Raw genomic sequence first — 17,432 nt, 5'->3', positions numbered from 1 at the left:
GCTTGATTCTTATCCACGTTTCCGTGTGGAGTTGAATTATTGCCTGAAGAAGAGGCTGTGGAATGCCCCACGATTTTAGTTTCTGCCATAACAGGCCCCTGGGCACACGATCGAAGGCTGCTTTGAAGTCCACAAAGCAGCAATGCAGCTGGATATGTTTGTAGGTCGCTTTATCCATCAAGACGGTTAGCGTTAGCAAATTGGTTGTGGTACCGGTATTAGCCACAAAGCCCGTCTGGTTGAAAGGAAGGCGTGCAGTTGATTCGGTCCAAGCCTGTAACTCCTCCAATAGAATGTTTGCAAAGTACTTAGACTCCACATCAGGAAGTGCTACCATTCGGTAATTATTTGGCTCATTTCTCTTCCCGCCTTTGTAGATTGGGTGAATGACTGCACCTCGCCAGGATTCTGGGACCGTGTTGTTTAGACTGCAGTAGAGAAATAAAGGAGTCAAGTATTCTGACCATAGGCTAATGTCAGATTTGAACATAGCTTGAGGGAGGCCGTTCGGACCTGGGGCTCCATCGGCTCTGGCTTTCCTTATTAAGCTTGAGATCTTATTTTTTAAGGCATCTGTTCTGCCACTCAATATCGTCTGGCTGTTCCACGCGTCAAACGTTTTCGTCTTGGTGGACAGTCTATTGCCGTGAAAGCAGCAGCTGCCTGGAATTCTCTACCTCCAGCTCTCCGTGCCAATCAGAACCTTAATCTCTTTAAAAAGGCACTTAAGACCCATCTTTTCAAATCGGAGATGTAAGTCTCTTTCGTCTTCTGTACTGTTACCTCTTCATAACTCCTCCACTACGCCAGGATACTCTTGAGTAATTGAGCGCGCTACAAAACCACCTATAACATAACATAACTATACTCTGCACTACGTAGCTCGGCTTAGACACTAATTCAACCTAAAGTTTTCCGTATGAGTTAAGGACGCAATGGGTGCACACTATGAACCTTAAAACTCATAGCTCAAATGTACTGAAATACATCAGATAATGAACTTTGAAAAAAACATCATAGTGCTATAAACAATGCTTAACTAATTCATCAGTATTGCACAATGCAAGCTACTGTATAGTTTAGTAATAACTGATGTATTAATGATAGTATTGTAATGATTTTTCTTTTAAAAACACTTCAACTATGTTTCAGTACTGGTTGGATTTTGTTCCTTAGATTTCTGTTTTTCCTTACGTGCTATAGCCTGAGGCAGCTATAACTTTAAAGTCTGTTGAAAGCCACTTGTTTTTTGTGTGGAATCCGCTTCCTCTTACTTTGCTACAAGTGTCCCTATTAGTCGACCATGAGACACCCATTTTATCGGGGAACAACCTTCACAACGCAACTTTTACAATGCACTACCATCCCAATGCAGTCATTACAACGCAACATCCCTTACATCGCATGCCATTACAACGCAACCATCACAACGCATCACACTACAGCGCATACAATTACAATGCATGTCATTACAACGCAGTCATTACAACGCATACCAGTACAACGCATACCATTACAACGCATAGTACCCTTACACTATCCAACACTTACCCTACTGTTGCACCCCCCTAGAGTTAGAATAGTAATTTTTACCCCTACACTATCCAACACTTACCCTACTGTTGCACCCCCCTGGAGTTAGAATAGTAAATGTTACCCCTATACTATCCAATACTTAACATACATGCAATGTAATGGTATGCGTTGTAATGGTATGCGTTGTAAAGGTAGTATGTGTTGTAATGGAATGCTTTGTAAAGGTAGTTTTTAGAAAATTAATTGAATTGGCATGCGTTGTAATGGATGTTGCGTTGTAAAAAATGCTTTGTAAAGGCATGCGTTGTAAAAGTATGCGCTGTAACGTCATACATTCATTTTATCAGACTCATGAGAATGAAATCCTGAGATGACCGTGCTCAGAATCATTAAGGTTTCTTACCGGTTACACATAGGCAGAGCCTCTGGAATTATGCGGCAGGGGAGGGCCAAATTTTGGGTCAGGGCTAACTAAATTATGCAGCAAGAAAAGTCAAATTATGCGGCGTGATGCTGCCCATTTTGTGATAGTATGATTCAATTATTTGTACACTTGTTAACATTGTCTGGGCATAGAATGCACCTCGCTGGTACCAGTTCAACACCTAAATATAGCGATAAGCAACCGAAAGGTGACCAGTCAACCTTTGGAAAGGACCTTCCAGAGTGCATCAACACGTTGCTGTCTTTTTAGTAGCGTTTGAGCTAGAATATTTTTATTTTAATCAGCAGATTATGCAGAAGGTAGTGGGTTATGTGGCAAATCCGTAACTCTGAGAAAAACACAGCATCCGCCCAATCACATAATTCCAGTACCCTGCCCATAGCTCCCTGCTGAAGGAATTATTCTATCCTTTGTAACCATCTACATGCATATGAATGTTGTATGATGCGTAGAATGTTCTTTCATTCGGCCAATGACAAGCTAAAACTTTTCTTTTGTTAACGTTTTCATATATTTTTCATGTAATGCTGCAAGTTAGAAATAGCCTCAGAACAGGGAGAAAAGAAAACATACCCTAATTAAATCTATATCCTAATTATATACACATTTGTACTCACTTTTCTGGGAATCCTTGTGCTTGGAGCCTGCAGCCTCCTTAGTGTGGGTGAGTGAAAGCTCACGGTGTCCCTGCTGTTCATTTGTACATCGCAGCAGCTAAAGTCTTTGCAGAATTTCATACCACTCCCCAGGTCTGAAACTAATGTATGTCAAAATAATAATAATGCATGTGTCGATTAGATGATTGGGCCCCTCCAAGGAATGTTCGTGAGGTAGAGAGCCCCCCACCCTCCTTACAGAAGTACTGGGTGACGTTTATTCTACAAAGTCATTCTGAGCTCGCCAGGGTGCTTTGCCCAGGAGCACACAATTTCATAAAGTGTGGTAGAGCTGGGACTGAAACTTAACTCCCCTCTTTTAAAGTACAGTACATAATTCTGACACTGAACACACCCCCTCCCAAGTAACTCCGAGTAAATCTCCGAAGTCATGGCTAACTGTTAAACAGCAGTTACAAACAGTTTATAACTTCACAGGGTGAAAGTTAGAAAGGGCTCCTTGGAATTTGTTTTAAGGAATAATGTGCTTATCTAAATTCAGTAAAATCGTATGGTGGTTCCAGACTGGCAAGTGTCCAATATTTGTCCCAGTGACTGCCACCTAACATAGCCAAAAAGCAGAAGTGAGTGTTTGATGGTTTTAGATCTGCTTCTACCGGACTTGTGGATGTGAAAGTAAAAGCCTGGAGTTATGCTGAGGGCGGCACTCTCACGTCCTCATAAGCGGGGGCCTCTGGGGGTTTGAACTCCCGAGGGTTTCGCCCTCCACACCTCCTTTCAAGCCTTCACTGGGCTGGGCAGCGCCCGGGAGGGAAGGCACAGGGAGTCTGACTCCTGCCAGTGCTTAATTTGTAAAATATTAAGTGCCAGGGCTCTGATTAGGAGGCCACTGCAGCTTACACCACCCATCACCCTTGTCATCACTGTCAGAATGACTACTAACCATCTCTCTCGCATGTAAATGTGATAGTTCAGATTATTCCAGGTCCCCAAAGCTAAAGGAATGGCTGGGGAGGCCGGTATTAGCAAGTTTAATGTTGATTGTATTCCTAAACTACGTTATTCTGCTCATCTCTAAATTTGATGAGCAGCGCCACCATGTGGTTTACTGTTTGAAGTATGGTGTTGACAAACAAGGTGACGGTGCCGAGCACCAGAAACCAATTAAGTGCTGGTGCTGAGCACTGGAAAGCACTGGCTCAAATTAAGCACTGCTCCTGCTGTTCCTTCGACTCGGGTGCGGCCGGCAGTGCCAAGGGCGAGCAGAAGCCTCTGAGTACAACAACATATCTCAGTAATAAAGTACACAGAGCCGCTGATGTCAGCAGTGCCAGGAGCCAAGGACGGGCAGAAACCGGGCACTCTCCCTGAGTGCAGGCAGCGGGAACGGTGCCAGGTGCATTAAGATGCTGAGACAAGCTAAGAGCTGAGATCTAAGGGTGGCCTGCCATAGATAAGAGCTGCGGCTGGAGAGGGGGGGCGGGGGGTGGCGGGCCTGGCAGGGGGAGTGGAAGCACCCCTGAGGGGTCTTCAGAGACGTGTATAACCCATCCCAGGGCATAGTATCACCATTGGCAGCCTTCCTCGCCCCTCCAATATAACATGCATGCTAATAAATAAACAAACAACACATTTCTTGTTTGGGTAAAGTTGCTGCAGGTTTATTACATACATCGTTATGTAATAGGTGGGTTATCTTACGGGCTATCCAATGGCAGGGAACCTACTGGGCCGTCTGCCCGCCTGATGAGCCAAGCAGCACTGGGGTGAACCCCATCTGTGCTGCCCCTTGTGGTGAACCTCTTCCCAGATCACTTGACACATGGTCCCTTATTACTCATGCCCCTTTCAGGGCAGAGCGTAGCATAGCAAACCCCCAGTTGTTCAGGCCCACAACTGCCCGAAGGACTAACGGGCCGCCGACACGTTTTTCCAGGAACCTCCCATGAGCATCCTAGGATTTGGCTCTGGCATCCCCTATGGTGCCGCGCAGAGAGAGGTACCCTTCTGTACCCCTCTGCTTCCACACCGCCCTGTAACTCCGCCTGCAATGAAAAAAGACATTACAATATTCTCTGCCTCCTGACTGCCACGAACCACGTCGGGTAAGCGGTAGGGTGGGAGACGGCGTGTCAGGTGCGCGAAAGATGGCGCCAAGATGGTGGGGAGGCCTATATACTCCTCCCCCAGTCCTAGCGCCCAGGAAGTGAGGCTCCCTAGCGCGCTGTGACGAGGCTGGGGGGCTCCTCCCTGAGTCCCTGACCCTAAGGGGGAGTGTGGGGTGCCCCGATGATACTAGAGGGCTGCCCTCTTTATTGCCCCCCTACGGGGAGCCTCGTTCAACCGCAGAGAATGTCCTCTCGACGGGACTCGACAGGCCCACGTCCCTGATAGGCCAGAAGGGCTGGGGCAGAGTCGAAGCCCCACCCAACCCTACCCCACCCCACCACCATGACCCAGCACAGACCGAGTTCTACCTCTGGTGCAAGTAGGTCGCCCTCCGCCTGTGTGGACTGGTGCACGGAGATATTGTGATTTGCCAGAATGACAGGATGTTGAGCCGACGCCGAGACTCAAACCTGATTCCGCAGCTTCGAAGTAGACAGCTCTGGCCCTGGCGCCACATCCTCTCCCCTCTCACAGTAAATGCTAAGTTCTAATGCTGCTTGGAGCTGTGTTTGTCAGGTTCCCTGTAGAATGGTTTGTGTCTTTGTTGTGTGTGTTTATATAGGTTATGTTTTGTGTATATTGTATCTCTCAGTGTTATCTTGCGCATCACTTGTCTGGTGTGTGATGTGCTGTACTCTAGTGCATAGAAGATTGGCAGGTCCTGTGTGAAGTGTACGGTGCAGGAGTGTGGTGTGAAACTTCTAGTTGTATGGTTTGTGTGTGTGTGTGTTCAGTGGCAGATGCCCACTATATTGTACATAAATGGTTCATACACTCGTGTGTCTCTCAATACGGTTGGTGAACCATGTCCAGGCACTAAACTGACAACTGCAGAAACAGAAACTAAACGTCAGTGATGAAAAGATCGGAGTATTCTCAGCTGCTTGGTCTTTCAGATGGGCGGCCGCTGACCCTGCACCCCACTGCTGGGCCTGGCCACCCCTAGCACTCACCCCCTGGGTGTGCTGTGGGCAGCAGGGTAGTCTCTGTGGCTCCAAGCTCCCTTTAAGCTTGTTTGAACCAGTGCTGTCTTATATGGACTGTGTTACATATAAAGGTTTCCCAGTTGGAACAAATTCTCGCGCACAGAAAAAAGAAAATTTCAAGAAAAATCACAATCTTTAACACTATATTTTTGAGTGATGTTTTTAATTCACATCCGCAGTAGTAAGTGAGGGGGTTAGAGTAGAGAGGGTAGTGTGGGTATAGACAAGTTGCAAAAGAAATCACAAGTGGTCATTTATACATTTTGAAAATGATACCACAAGGGCATAATCGCATTGCCATTCAAGTATTTCTATATAAATTGGTATTGCTATACCAGTACAATAAACACAGTCAAAAATGATCTGTTGTTAGTGGCTAGGCAAAAGCAGATAGTATGTCCTCCTTTCCCATGCCCCCCCTTCTTTGGGCATTAAGAATAAGTGTACTATATTTAGGAAATGTACATGTAATTGATTTGCTACTGAGGATGTGAATTAAAAACATCACTCAAAAATATAGTGTTAAACATTGTGATTTTTCTTGAAATTTTCTTTTTTCTGTGCGCGAGAATTTGTTCCAACTGGGACCCCTTTATATGTAACATTGACTACCCAAGTCCCAGTGCCGTTTGGGTTAACCCTTCTTGTATAACGTCTTATATGGACTGGGCAGTAAATTTCGTTCCGCTCACAGAATTTGCGGAATTTGTGTAATTTCACGTTCCGCGGAAAACACAAAATTGCCAAAAATTCAGTGATCCGCGGCTTTGCACAATTTTTTGCTTGTTCGTGCTTTCAAAATGCAGGTTCGCAGGATGTTTTCCCTCTAGCATGCAAACAGTGTTCGCGAACAGGAAAAAATGCATTACAAACGGGCAGAACAAGCAATTCTGCGTGTTCACTGAAGTCTGCATGCTCGCTGAGATTTTTTACCGTTTCGCGGAGCTTTGTGCAGCACAACTACACAAATTCCGCCCACCCCTAGTCTTATGAGACCTTCCTCCCGAGCCCACACATCTGTCCAGATTGTAACCTTTGAACCCACCTTTTCTGGATACATAGTTACTGGGCCCTTGTGTTATTCTAGAGTCATTGGGTCTCTAGACACAAGCACCATTGGCGTCATATTCAGACAATCACCTGTGCTTTCTAAACGGATCAATCAATCTACTCGCATTTGTAGAGCATGGCTAATCGCACAGGAGGGTATCCAGGCACTAGATTATTGCTGGGCTCAGCCGAAGAGCCAGGTCTTGAGTCCAGGCGCGGTGCGTCCATTGGGGCGTGGGGGCGTAGCCCCCCCCACCCGCAGCCGCCCGCAGCTCCCTCGACGTTTCTGAACTTAAGTTCAAAGACGCCAAGGCGGGAGAACTGACAATCATGTCAGTCAGCATGACGTCAGACCGCCCACCCCCTTCAGAGTCTGAAGGGGGTGGGCGGTCTGGCGTCATGCTGACTGACATGATTGTCAGTCAGACGTCACAAGGGGCATGCAGCAGCACAAGGGCGCATGAGTGGGGTCGGAGGGCGAATTTTCGCACCGTGCCCACTCATGCGCACTTGTATTTTGACTTTTTTGCGCATGCCCATTAGGAGACCAAAGGGCTCCTGATGGGGATTTGCTGCGGGCGAAGAGTACTCTGTGCCCCAAGCCAGTCCTGGCACTGCAGCAGCGCCAGGATTGGCTGAGAGGGGCTGCCAGTCACGACCAGTGCCATTCGAATCGTGACGTGAAGGCGGCGGCGCCATGCGGACTACGGAGCAGAGGTGGCACGGACCCGGAGAGGACTGGCGGTGAGGTCATTTTAGTTTTATTATATTTAATTTCCCCCCCGCGCAACATCCCCTCCCACGACATCCCCCCCTCCCCCGTGAGCCGCGACTGCACAGCAATAATGAGAAAATTGATGCGGAACCATTGCTGAGCAAATGCTGATATGTTTTTTCCTTCATGCTGCACTCTGGCGCGTTCTAAGCGCTGCACATTAGTTGGACCAAAGGTGGCGTTTTTTTCTCACCAGTAAGAGTCAATGTGGGCTTGTGCAGAGATCCTAATCTGTAGTGCCTCACGCAGCGCGCTGCCGATTTTAAGCACTCGAAATAGAAGGCGCTACTATTACCTAAGTTAGTGATATTTAACCTACGAGCTCAGGAGGGTGCACGGCCGAGTCTGCCTTGCAAGGTTGGGCACTGTGACCTTTAGATCACCGTGGGTGTCAGCAGCAAGCGTTCATCGTTAACTCGCCATGTCACTTTGCCAGAATGTAGCATACGCTTATTTTGCCTGTAATTCATTTAATCTGTCCCTCAGACATTTCTAACAATCACACACAGGGCAATGAACAGCGATTACAAAAATTAAAAATATGAGAAGCAAACCGATATTGCACTTTTTCTTTGGAACTCGTGCAATAACACGAGCTTTGTCTGACGGATACTACTGATACGTTTTACGTTTAAAAGGAGAGAGTGTATCTTTTCTCCACATCACATTTTGTAAAAGTTTAAAAATACGTGATACCAGCAGGGCTGGACTGGGAACCAAAACCGGCCCTGGCAAAGTGCTCGGCCGGCCACACTCCCCCCTGGGGGGTTGTGGGTGCTGCCGAGCTCTTTGCCAGGGCCGGTCTTCGGCCGATTTTGCTATGCTATGCTGCAAAAACGGCCCTGTAACAAAATCGGCCCCCCACCCGTGCGGCTCACCGGGGGATTGCCCGGTGCCCGCTACGGCCAGTCCGGCCCTGGATACCAGTTGCTGTATATTCACTTACACGCTAGACCTACAGACTTTGTCAATGCTGAGGCCTAAATACATATCCTGTGTGTACTTATAGATCTGGTAGCTGAGTATGAGGAAGGAGGGCAAAGGGCAGGGTGCAGGAGGGAGAGGCGTCAGCACGGAGAGGTGCGGATTCATTGGAAGAGATGCGGCAGGGAGATATGTGTACAGGGAGAGGGGCAGACGGAGCGATGCAGACATGGAGAGCTGTGTACAGTGAGAGACGCAGACGGGAAGAGAGGCAGCAGGGAGAGATGTCATGTGTACAAGGAGAAATACAGGCTGGGAGAGATGCAAACTAGAAGAGAGGCGGTAAGGAGACATTTAGCTAAAAGTGTAATAGCTTTTCATGCTCTGCTCTTGCAAATTGATTTTTGTAACTGGAAGTCAGCGTTTTGAGTGTGAGCTAGGCATGAGTCAGGGTCTCTGCTCTCCAGCTCTCTTAATCTTAAATTCCACCTGCTCCGTACAGCACATGTGAACAGTCAGCCAGTTATTTTGGGGCATCATTAGCCCACTCTTTTTTCAAACGTTTCTCAGAGGGATAACCCCCGAACCCCCCGTAGGTGGTTCAGGCTTGCTTCAGTGAAGTACGACAATTGTTTTACGCCGCATCACTTTTAAATGTCACCATCCGCCCCTGCTTGAGTCCCTTTCTGAGTTCCAGGAGCGAGGACGTACTGGCTAAATGTAAACAGTACACAGGTCAAGGACAGACATGTCTGCGCTTGAAGTGCTTGCTTCGCGGCCGCCATGACTCAATCCAAGCTCACGTGCTCCAGCAGAATAAGGAGACCCGAGCTAGAATCGCATCTCTGGCACTCGCCATATTTGTAAGATAGGGCCGCGCACTAGAGTGATCCACCGTAACCAAGGCAGCAGAGAGATCAGAAAGGATTGTTGTGCCGAGTGACCCTCACCCAAGATGGCGAAGAGGACGTCCTTGTCAAGTACGGTGGTCTCGGTCTAGTCATGCGGGAGTAGAAATGATTGACACCGCTGGATTGGGTCACATCAAGAAATAAGTGACAGGCACAAATGTGATGTTCTGGAGTGGGGCAGGGAACCAGCATCAGACACAGAGGCCTGCAGGTCCATGCATAGGGAAGAACGTTTTTTATTTTTTATTTTAACAGAGTTTTATATAGCGCAAACTTGACCCGAATTGGGTATCAGAGCGCTTTACATAGCAACAGTTGCATTACATAAGGACACATTCATTTTTGTTAGGCATGGGGAGATTAAGTGATTTGCCCAGAATCACAGGATGTTCAGCGTCATTGCCGAGACTCGAACACAGTTCCCCAGATTCAAGGTTGAGTGCCCTAGCCGTCAGGGCAACTCCTCTCCCTTGTAAAATACACTCTCAGTCTCAGGACAGCCACATGACATATAATTAGATCCACCAGAGATCATTATTCTGAAAATCCACCTGGAGTTTATTTTCTGGGCTGATGACCTCAGTCCATAGTGTTGTCTTTGTTGTGTGTTGGGGTCAGGCAAGTTCACCTGGGCTTGTGTGACTCAACGACAACTACACATTAGCTGTGCCCTGTGCTGCGCTGCTCTGTGCCCTGTGCTGCGCTGCTCTTGGAGACAGATGCTGCTGGGAGGCTCTGAATAACTAACTACTGCTTCTAGGCACCGACTGTCAGGGTGTTGGCGGGTCAAAGGGTCATGGTGATACTCCGGAAAGGTGGGGTGCCCTGCTGGTGCACATATCTATAAATATATTATCCTTTGTGCAAAAGATAAGACTTTTATTTACACAAAGGAGCAGTATGCTTAGCAACTAAATGAGCCTTCTGGTAAGTTAGTTTCGATTGCAAATATCTCGGTTACATTGTAACTCTTTGTCCCTCCGGTTCTGCTCACCTTTGAAACCGATACAGTTGCAAAGGTGTAACCTGACCTACGGGCCAGGCGCAGTGTCGGGTTAAGGAAGTGAGCGCTGACACTCGATCGCGGACCTACGTCACTTTGTGCTGCGCGTTCTCTTGGTCGCTGAGGTGCTGCAGTGGAAGGATGGGAAGTGCTTGTCCTGGCACTTCTGTGGTGCAACGCTGCACTTTTCCACAACAACTCGCGCAGCACCAGTGACTAAGGCACATGGACCTCCTTGTCAGGTCAGAGACCGCTGCCATCTGGGGAGGGGGTGCTGTGACGTCACACCGTGTCATCTGGGGAGGGGGTGCTGTGACGTCACACAGTGCCATCTGGGGAGAGGGGTGCTGTGATGTCACACAGTGCCATCTGAGATTGGGTGCTGTGATGTCACACAGTGCCATCTGGGGATAGGGGTGCTGTGATGCCATACAGTGCCATCTGGGGAGGGGGTGCTGTGACGTCACACAGTGCCATCTGGGGAGGGGGTGTGGTGACATCACACAGTGGCATCTGGGGAGGGGGCGCTGTGGCTTCAGACAGTGCCATCTGGGGAGGGGATGTCACATAGTGCCATCTGGGGAGGGGGTGCTGTGGCTTCAGACAGTGCCATCTGGGGAGGGGATGTCACACAGTGGCATCTGGGGAGGGAGTGCTGTGACTTCACAGAGCACCATCTGGGGAGGGGGCACTGTGATGTCACACAGTACTATCTGGGGAGGGGGTGCTGTGATGTCACACAGTGCCATCAGGGGAGGGGGTGCTGTGACGTCACACAATGCCATCTGGGAAGGAGAGTGTTGTGATGTCCCACAGTGCCATCTGGGGAGGGGTTTCTGTGACATCACACAGAGCCATCTGGGGAGAGGGGCGCTGTGACGTCACACAGTGCCATCTGGGGAGAGGGGTGCTGTGACATCACATACTGCATCTGGGGAGGGGGTGCTGTGGCTTCAGACAGTGCCATCTGGGGAGGGGGTGCGGTGACGTCACACAGTGGCATCTGGGGAAGGGGTGCTGTGATGTCACACAGTACTATCTGGGGAAGGGGCGCTGTGATGTCACACAGTGCCATCAGGGGAGGGGGTGCTGGGACGTCACACAATGCCATCTGGGAAGGAGAATGCTGTGATGTCCCACAGTGCCATCTGGGGAGGGGGGTGCTGTGACGTCACACAGAGCCATCTGGGGAGAGGGGCGCTGTGATGTCACACAGTGGCATCTGGGGACGGGGGTGCCTGTGATGTCACAGTGCCATCAAGGGGGGGGGGTGCTGTGACGTCACACAGTGCCATCAGGGGAGGGGGTGCTGTGACGTCACTGTCATCTGGGGAGGAGGCGCTGTGACATCACACAGTGTCATCTGGGGAGGGGGTGCTGTGACGTCACTCGGTGTCATCTGGGGAGCAGGCGCTGTGACATCACACAGTGTCATCTGGGGAGAGGGGCGCTGTGACGTCACACAGTGCCATCAGGGGAGGGGGTGCTGGGCCGTCACACAGTGCCATCAGGGGAGGGGGTGCTGGGCCGTCATTCAGTGTCATCAGGGGAGGGGGTGCTGGGCCGTCATTCAGTGTCATCTGGGGAGGAGGTGCTGTGACATCACACATGCCTTCATGCCATGCAGCGACTCTTGTAGATGTGGACTCAGGTGCAAGCAGCACATGGTGTGTCCGTGACACACCGCCCTCTCGTCACTACGGTCACATGCAGGCTCCTCTGAGGGGGGAGGGAGGATTCTAGGCGCAGAGGGCCTTCTTCACAGGTCGCTGTCACTCATTGGCCATCACGTCGGATGCTGCAGTCACTCTTGAGGATGTTCTTAGGGTTAGCAGGTGCATCAACACGTGCAGAGGCACACAGACCTCACACCAGGGTCACGTCACTCAGCCTTCTTTGGATAATCTGATGTTTTGATGTGTGCAGCAGTGGGGCCCCCACTAGACCACATTCATTATATCCAGGGCCACTGGAATAATGTTGCAAGGAAATGCCAAATTATGTGGCATGGTTGAGTAAATTATGCTGCAAGAAAAGGCAAATTATGCGGCATAATACAACACATTTTGAAGTAGTATGACTTCATTATTTTGTCATTTTTAAACTTAGTAACACTATGTGGACCTTGGTGGTACATGAAAATAAACAATTTAACTCCCAAACATAGCAAAAACCAACAGACAGATGATCAGTCCAGCTTTGCAAACGGCCTTCCCCGGCGTGGCAACATGTTCTGCTGCATTTTTAGTAACTTTTCAACCTTTTGAGCTAGAAATAATAGTTTTTTGTTCAAATCTGCAGATTATGTGGCAGATGGGGGTGTATGTGGCAAATCTTTAACTATGCGGACTTCACCATGGCTTCACAATCACATAATTCCAGTGGCCCTGCTTATATCCCATGGCAGGCCCTTCACATCCATTACCACATTCCAAAAACCTAGCCACAGCATAGAGGTAACCATAGATTTAGATAAAAAATACAAATACTATACCTACCTTAATGATATAGTGGTAGGCGATGTACTGGATGCAAATTTATTGTAGGTGGATGTTATCGACCTCAGTATAGTGCCACGTAACTGTGCAGTGGCGCACGGCTCCTCGCACTAGTACCGCTGAAACTCAGAGCCTTCTTCAGGCTGGGCCACAGCGCAGATGGTTGGTGCAGGCCTTCAGTGCTAGGAGCTCAGGTCTTGAGAGACAGGCTCGAAGGAAGGACCTGTGGTAGGGTCTTTACTCACAAGCCAGCCTCCCTTCTATCTATCTCAGGTTACAGCTGTACAGGCGTCGCCCTCAGATCTAAGGTGCATTTTCTGCTTCTGCAGGGGAGACAGTCAGAATGGTCACTCTGGTCTCCACCGTTCTCTACACTGGTGTGCAGAGTTCATTTAACCCTTTCCGTGCGTCGGACGGCCCCCGGCCACCTGACGGTGGGCATGTGCGTCGGATGGCTGGGGACTGTCCGATTTGCGCATGCATAGATTTCGCCCGCACAGCGGGGAAATGTGCGCCGCAGGGAAACGGTTAAGTAAAAGGTAAACACTTGGTACGGCAAACATGGCGACTTGTATCTAGTCTGTACAGTGGCTGTGCCCTACAGTCTTGTCAGGAGGCCACTTCTGCTTGCACCGCCCATTGCCCCTGCCAGCACTGCCAATGACAGTACCAGCACAACTACTAACCCTCGTCCACCCACATATGTGATAATTCAGACTATTGCAAGACCCCCAAAGCCATGAGAAAGTATTGGGTGTCTGTATTAGTCATTTTAATGTAATTGAATTAATAACAACTGTTGTTGTGCTTATCTCTAAATTAGACAAACAGCGCCACCATGTGGCAGACTGCCATAAGTGCCAGTATTCACAATTAAGTGCCGGCACCAAGCACTGGAAACCTCCTGCTCAAATTGAGCACTGAGCCAACTGACCACTCGTATTCAATAGTAGCCCCAAACGTGTGGGAGAAGACAATTGTGTCAAAGGGCAATTTGATTCCAGGTGCAACTCAGTTTGATGTTAACCTGGCTTCAGGGGCTTGGCCTCTCCCTGTTTGTTACATGGGATCTGGACTACCTCTGGTGAGGCAGCTGCTGTTATGGGGTCTTCTTCAGCAGAACAGGGCTATGGATCAGCCCAGCTCTTTGTATAAGGCGTGCAGTTTCTGCCATGTGATTGGCTACTACAAGTTTTGCTCCTCTCAGGTGACAGGCTGACCTGTTGGACACTGCGTGGTCCACGTTCAGTGAGCACAACGATGCTGGAGGGTCATTCAGTGCACGTGAATTCACACTCCCCTTTAAAATGGTGTCTGCAGTGAGGGAGAAAACCGGGGAGTGTGTGGGGACAGACAGGGAAGAGGGGAGGAAACAGCATTGGCCACCATTAAATCTTCTGGAACACCCTACAACATCAGGGGCCACAAACACACCTTAGAAATCTTAATCATGGGTGCCCACATGTCATGTCCTCATACTCTCATGCTCACTGCATACAATCTGAGGTAATCATGGGACCCCCGTCATGTAAATGCACTGATATACCCTGGAAGTACCAGAAGGAAGTGTCTCTACTGGGGTACATGTAAAAAACTCAGCTGCCATTTGCAGGTATGAGGCTGATAGACACTTGTGTTAACCCCTTCGACGCTCATGACGAGCTGGGCTCGTCATGAGGTAGCCTCCTCGCACGCTCATGACGAGCCCAGCTCGTCATGAATAATGGGCTTTACAAATTGTCAGCGTGCGGGCGGAAATCATGCCGCACGCATGCGGTTAAAAGGAGTACCACTGTGGGCGAACACTGCAGCCAAGAACTAAAAATTTTTTGAGAAGGGTCAAAGGAGATATATTTAAAGACCTATCATCCCATCTCCAACAACAATCACTTATATACCAAAGGGGATGAAAAGGTCTGGAAAGTGTGGTAACACAAAGAAACTACAAAAGAAGTGGAAACCAGAGTGGCAGTTGGCCGAGATATTCCCATCAAACCACCCTAACTTGGCGGAGTTTCATCATATGGGATATTTGTAGGAGCACCCGACTCTACCGCCCAAACCATCAGCTGATGGTGCGGGAGTGGATGAAGATCTTACACTCGTGCCAAACTTACACTCGTGGAGTGGTGATGGAAGTGTATGTGCAGTGCTGTGGTGAGAAAATGTTAAAATTAACGACTCAGACAAGAGCACATTTAATAAAGAAAGTCCGAGTGTTAAAGTTAAAAACACGCCAGGTAGTTGGAGCTAATGACTACACTGTGGCGCTGTGCAGGTGGTCAACATGTTTCAGCCCTCTAGACGTTTCGTCAGGACCAAAGATTTAAAGCTACTGCCACTAAAAGTGAATTATAATAAAGTGAAGTGGGAACATAAATAAAATGCAATCAGCTACCATGAACTTGGAGCCCCAATGTCCATATGTAGAGGGTATTTTCCTTTCACAATCCTGAAAATATAAACAAGATTATGTGCATTACTAATATAATATATACCACAAATTCATAGCAAAACATATGTGTACCACACCATGAACGGGATCAAGAGATGTCCCGCCCAACAGTAGAATCAACTTTACTCATTCACAGAACACACCTCTTATGTCTGTGAGTACTCACCAAGCTTTGCAAGGAAGTGGACCTCACCTCACCCGGCAACCGCTCGGGAATATGAGGCCCCGCTCTAAAAGTGCATAAGAAAGCAGAATATCCATCAGAATTATGAGCTTTCCACCATTAGTTGCAGCACTTGTTATCCACCACCAATCAACTGTGAACTTGCTTAAAAAGACCATAACACAACTTAAAGGGGAGGGGAGGTAATGAATGTAGGTGATGATATCTACTTAACTAATTTTTCTAGTTGTTGTAGCTGTCCTGGCCAGAGTCTAATTCTCTTTTGGCCACAGCATATCATCACCTACATTCATTACCTCCCCTTTAAGTTGTGTTATGGTCTTTTTAAGCAAGTTCACAGTTGATTGGTGGTGGATAACAAGTGCTGCAACTAATGGTGGAAAGCTCATAATTCTGATGGATATTCTGCTTTCTTATGCACTTTTAGAGCGGGGCCTCATATTCCCGAGCGGTTGCCGGGTGAGGTGAGGTCCACTTCCTTGCAAAGCTTGGTGAGTACTCACAGACATAAGAGGTGTGTTCTGTGAATGAGTAAAGTTGATTCTACTGTTGGGCGGGACATCTCTTGATCCCGTTCATGGTGTGGTACACATATGTTTTGCTATGAATTTGTGGTATATATTATATTAGTAATGCACATAATCTTGTTTATATTTTCAGGATTGTGAAAGGAAAATACCCTCTACATATGGACATTGGGGCTCCAAGTTCATGGTAGCTGATTGCATTTTATTTATGTTCCCACTTCACTTTATTATAATTCACTTTTAGTGGCAGTAGCTTTAAATCTTTGGTCCTGACGAAAGCCTGACGAAACGTCTAGAGGGCTGAAACATGTTGACCACCTGCACAGCGCCACAGTGTAGTCATTAGCTCCAACTACCTGGCGTGTTTTTAACTTTAACACTCGGACTTTCTTTATTAAATGTGCTCTTGTCTGAGTCGTTAATTTTAACATTTTCTCACCACAGCACTGCACATACACTTCCATCACCACTCCACGAGTGTAAGTTTGGCACGAGTGTAAGATCTTCATCCACTCCCGCACCATCAGCTGATGGTTTGGGCGGTAGAGTCGGGTGCTCCTACAAATATCCCATATGATGAAACTCCGCCAAGTTAGGGTGGTTTGATGGGAATATCTCGGCCAACTGCCACTCTGGTTTCCACTTCTTTTGTAGTTTCTTTGTGTTACCACACTTTCCAGACCTTTTCATCCCCTTTGGTATATAAGCGAACACTGCAGCACCTGTTTGGAGACTCGTGGCACGGTTTTTGTGCAGAAGCACACCTTCCATGTGTGCCAGAGACAGAGAAAATGAGGCATAGGGTGTCACTGGGTCACAGCCGGTGCTTCATTTGAGCCGGGGTTTCCAGAGCTCAGCACTGGCACTTAATGGTCAACACCAGCACCTATGACAGTCTGCCACATGGTGGCGCTGTTTATTTAAGTTACAGGCGAGCACAACAGTTGTTTGTTTATTCTATATACCTTAAAAATGACTAACGCCTGCCTCCCAACTATTCTAATAACTTCAGGGGGTTGGAATAGTCTGAATTGACGCTCAGTTGTGTTGATACGGTCATCGGCAGCGCGGGCAAAGGTGGTGCAAGCTCCAGTGTCCTCCTGACAAGGGCCCGGGCACTTATTTTTTCACAAATTAAGTACTGGCACAGTGCCGGGAAGTTTGACCCTACAGCACTGAATGGACTTATGTCCTAAGGCTGTGCAGACTGGATTGCCCAGTAACTTATAGGACAGGGTGTAGGTGCATAGATGCCTGAATTGTGGACTTCGGGGCACTAGAAGGGTGTCCTCACTGAAAGCTGTGGCACTTTATGCACTAGGGGTGAGTTGAGTTCTCAGGCACAGCAGAGA

General features: G+C 48.3%; 1 protein-coding gene across 2 annotated transcripts in view; it reads left to right on the top strand.

Annotated features, from left to right (window-relative positions):
- The window catches only part of WIPF3 (WAS/WASL interacting protein family member 3), a 197,940-nt gene that overhangs the window by 83,221 nt on the left and 97,287 nt on the right, over positions 1–17,432 (top strand). The window contains exon 1 of one of the 2 annotated variants that reach the window (XM_078664040.1): positions 8,670–8,844. The exons of the other annotated variant lie outside the window; for it this stretch is intronic. The gene's annotated coding sequence lies outside the window, so the exon portion shown is untranslated. Of the gene's footprint in view, positions 1–8,669; positions 8,845–17,432 lie in introns of those variants that run through there. 2 annotated transcript variants of the gene reach the window in all.

Source organism: Lissotriton helveticus, chromosome 10 (genome assembly GCF_964261635.1).
Source record: "Lissotriton helveticus chromosome 10, aLisHel1.1, whole genome shotgun sequence".
NCBI lineage: Eukaryota > Metazoa > Chordata > Amphibia > Caudata > Salamandridae > Lissotriton > Lissotriton helveticus.
The sequence above is the reverse complement of the archived record's forward strand: the minus strand, read 5'-3'. Positions and strand labels throughout refer to the sequence as shown.